The sequence below is a fragment of the Paramormyrops kingsleyae genome, chromosome 24 (assembly GCF_048594095.1).
Source record: "Paramormyrops kingsleyae isolate MSU_618 chromosome 24, PKINGS_0.4, whole genome shotgun sequence".
In the NCBI taxonomy this organism is placed as follows: Eukaryota; Metazoa; Chordata; class Actinopteri; order Osteoglossiformes; family Mormyridae; genus Paramormyrops; species Paramormyrops kingsleyae.
The window spans coordinates 23,234,571-23,239,076 of record NC_132820.1 but is presented as its reverse complement, the minus strand read 5'-3'; the positions used below and the strand labels follow the sequence as shown (position 1 = coordinate 23,239,076).

Below are 4,506 nucleotides of genomic sequence, written 5' to 3'. Positions count from 1 at the left end.
TGGGAACTGGGGTAATGATAATGAGCCTTCAACCAACTGTAGCTTACAGGTAACATTAAGGATCATTGATTCTAATAGAGTTCGTTTTGTGCGCTTATTGGTGGGCTCACAGACGTTTTTTAATCGTTAAAAATCATTTTAGTTGTTAACATTTTAATTATTACCATATCAGCCCGATGTTATCAGTTATGTTTTTTTTCTTGTGTCGGAGAGTTTCACTCTGTGAGTGTGTGGGTAATATTATCTTTGAAAGTCTTATTGTACTGTGTTGGCATGATTTGCATAGTGTGGGAATGTTTCAGCCTTATAGATTGTGATTATGTGTTAATGTAAGTAGTACAAGCATAATATTTATTATTCATGTATTTGAGCTGATTTACATTTTGTTTTGGTATGAAAAGGTTATTTTGATACGTCCCCCATGGAGGGGACCACATATTAAACGGATTTTTGGAACAGGGAGCCGGAAGTGGGGCTTGCCCCATCTGCTCCAGGCATCGACCCGGTATTGCAGTGCTTCCGGGAACGGTGCACCTCTACTGCCCCCTGTTGTTGAAAGGCAGAACTGACTGACTGAATGGGTGACTAATAGACTGAGTGCCTCTGGATGGCCAACTAATTAGCCGCATGTGGTGTGAGGGAGGGGCCCTGTCCGTGCGCGGCCCCAATTTCCCGCCTTTTTTCTTTTTTTTTAAAGTAAGGTGACACGCTGTCGTTTGTGCGGTGGGCAGCTGTGCTGAGGTAAGGCATGACTTCATCTTTGCCTTTTGAATTTTCCCTCATGTTTGTTTAAATGATTGCTGTTTTTTGAGAGGACAGGGAGGACGCCGGTGACTGCGACGCCCCTGGGCATTCTACTCTGCGCGGGGGCGTCACGGAGGCCCGGCTAACGGCGACCCGCTAAGCGGCAGCCCCATATCGACTCGGGTCTCTCTTCGGTCTTCAGGACCGGTATACGTTTCTTCTCTTTTCTGGATTGGAAAAGACAAGAGCAAAAGTGGATGAGTTGAAGAAATGGCGTCGGATGGCGTAGCTTATAGCGGTGGGTAGTAAAGACCTTGCATTCCAGAGCATCCCTGCGCATATGAGAGTCTGCTCCATACATCTCCGTTCAGGTAAGTCAAGTTCCGGTGTGATCACTAGACTCCATTCCTGTGTTTGTCCCTAAAGAGAACAGCCAGGATAGGAAATGCTGGAAACCCATCCCGACTGGAGTCCATCCCTTCCCGGTGACACAGTAACCCAAAAGTGTTTGTGAGTGTGGTTTATGTCAGATTAGGAGAGCTGAAATGAACCTTTTGTTGGATGATAGTCGGTGACCAAAACAAGAGCTAGATCACAGAAAAGTGTTTCAAAAGCGACAGCGTCAAAGTGAAATGCAACGCTGGATGGAAGTTTTCTAGTACTGATGAAGGATGTAGAATCGGAATCCAGATATGTTTCCATACAAGGAATTTGCCTTGGTGGTGCTTTTACATGACATTACAAAGAACATAAGAACATAAGAAATTTACAAACGAGAGGAGGCCATTCGGCCCATCAAGCTCGTTTGGCGAGAACTTAACTAATAGCTCAGAGTTGTTAAAATCTTATCTAGCTCTGATTTAAAGGAACCCAGGGTTTTAGCTTCCGCTACACTAGCAGGAAGACTATTCCATACTCTAACTACACGCTGTGTAAAGAAGTGCTTCCTCAAATTTTTCTCCCGCTAATTTCCACTTATGGCCACGAGTTCTAGTATTTAGACTAATATTGAAATAGTCATTTGGCTGAAGAGCATCCAGACCCGTTAGAATCTTATAGACCTGAATCATATCCCCCCTTAGTCTCCTTTGCTCAAGGCTAAACAGATTCAGTTCCGCTAACCTCTCCTCATAAGACATTCCTCTAAGACCAGGAATCATTCTCGTAGCTCTTCGTTGCACCTTTTCTAAGGCAGCAATGTCCTTCTTGAGGTATGGTGACCAAACCTGCACACAGTATTCTAGGTGGTGTCTTACCAAGGAATTATATAAGTGTATCATCACCTCCCTTGACTTAAACTCCACACACCTAGAGATATAACCCAACATTCTGTTGGCCTTTTTTATTGCTTCCCCACACTGGCGAGAGTTACCCACATTTAGCAAAGACATATGCAGAAAGGTAATAAACAATAGACTGGCAATTGGGTAATATGATAATTATATGATAATTAAGTTTATTAATGGTAGTAATGATGGTATTATGATATTTATATATGTGTGTGTACATAGTAATCATTGTAGTATGAATATAAACTATATAAATGGTATAATAATTTAAAGGGCTCTTAAATGGTGCCGTTATTAAGTAGCAGCCAAGTCAACTATATGTGCAAGAGTGCAATATGTATACAGAATTTGCAGTATGTGTGCATAATGTGCAAGAGTGCAGAATATAATCATAGAGGAAGTTTATCAGTTGTTCACTGGTTATGCTGGTGGATATTTCACTGCAGCTGACGATTAATTGAACGTCCATTCAGAGACTGGTTTGGTTAATGAGAGAGACTACCTGAGGGGAGAAGCTCTTGGCGTGTCTTGTGGTCTTGGTTCTGATTGCCATGAGTCTTCTCATGGAGGGTAAGGCTTGAAAGATGTGGTGAGCAGGGTGAGATGGGTCCTCAAAGATTTTGTATGCCCGTTTCCTGGTTCTGGTGATGTAAAGTGTCTGGAGGGTAAGCAGGTTACTGCCGATTATTCGCTCTGCTGAGTGGATGATGTGTTGCAGTCTGGCCTTGTCTCGTTCAGTGGCTGATCCAAACCAGGCTGTGATGGAGGAGGTGACGATGGACTCAATGATTGTAGCGTAAAACTGGGCCATCGTGGTTATAATATGTTATTTTGGATCAGGCACAGACAGTTGTGAGAGTTCAGTCCGCATTAGCTCCAATAGAATAGTATTAAATGCAAAGCTAAAGTCCACAAACAGAATCCTAACATATGTCTCAGGGCACTCCAAGTGTCGGAGTAAGAAATGGAGTCCAGTGTTAACTGCATCGTCCACAGGTCTGTTGGTTCTGTAGGCAGACTGTAGCCTGGGGTCAAGCGATAGGTCTGTGATGGTTTTAAGGTATGACAGCACAAGTCTCTCAAAAGCCTTCATTACCACCGATGTGAGAGCCACCAGTCTGTAGTCACTGACTGGTTCAGTGACTGGTTGAAAATATCTGTGAAGACAGGTGACTATTGATCTGCACAGTGCTTCAGAGTGGCTGGGGAGACAGAGTCTGAACCAGGAGCTTTCCTTGTATTCTGGCTACTGAAGATCTTGTTTACATCTCTGTCGTTGATTCTCCTGGGGAGGTGGCTGGACGTGGGGGGGGTGAGCTGGGTATAGTGTGGGCGAGGTGTGAAGGTACCCAGGTGTGAAGAAGGCCATTGAAAAGGTGAGGGCTGTATGATGCGCGAATGTGGCTTTTCAAACCCGCAGTAGAATTTGAACAGGTTTTTGTCACCACTCCTGTAAGCTTCATCTTTTGTTTTAGGAAGCTGCCTGAGTTCAGTTGTAAACCATGGTTCGTCGTTATTATAGCTGACAACAGACTATTTGGGAATGCGAGAGTCCTCGCAGAAGCTTATGTGCCATGTTACAGTGTCCGTGTATTCATCCACGCTGTTAGTAGCAGTTTTGAAAACATTCCAGTCTGTCGAGTCAAAGCATGATTTTAATTGCTCTACTGCTCCACATGTTCAGTGTTTCACTCTAGTAACAACAGGTTTAGCAGTTTTCAGATTTTGTCTGTATGCTGGAATTAGATGAATTGTTGCATGGTCAGAGTTTCCTAGTGCAGCACCAGTCATTTTCTGTCATTAAAATGTGACGTCTTTTCAGTTAGCTATTTATTTATTTTGGCTTTTTCTTATTATTATGTGTTCATTGTAATTGATTAATAAAATTATTTATTTTCATTATTATTTCTTTTACTTATCTTTGAAATGTGATTTTGACATTTTAATTTGATTGTATCCTTGTCTTTGTAAAGCACTTTGAATTGCCTTGTGCCCGAATTGTGCTATATAAATAAACATGCTTAAAATCTTTGATGATGACAATGTGCCCAGCCGGCTGTGAACTGTTCTTCGCTTTCTCCATCTTTGCATTTCTTGCATTGTGAAGATCTGCGAGCTGTTTAATTTTAGTGACCACTCCTTTTCAGGATTATGTAGTATATGTTTAACATTACTTCAAAGTGTGGAAGGGAAATTTAAAGTGATGGTAGGCCAGGGTTGGGAGGCATTGTGGGATTGTTCTTGTGTCTCAGGTTTTGTTGTTTTGGGGATGGTGCCGTGTGTCCTTGCCTCACAGCCACCTGCACGGAACCAGCTTTGCAGGCCACAGATCTTGGAGAACTGGGCTGAAGGGAACATCGCCGGGGGGAGAAAGGGGACCTGCAGGAAGCCTTGAAATGTAGCTGCTATACTATGCTAGACGCAGTTTGTTGTATGGTAGCATTTGAACACACAAGCAAGTTATGTACCCATA

General features: G+C 42.9%; 1 pseudogene; it reads left to right on the top strand.

Moving 5' to 3' along the window:
- The first annotated feature begins 292 nt into the window (after positions 1-292).
- Positions 293-539, top strand: LOC140582507 (U2 spliceosomal RNA; annotated as a pseudogene).
- Positions 540-4,506: the final 3,967 nt, after the last annotated feature.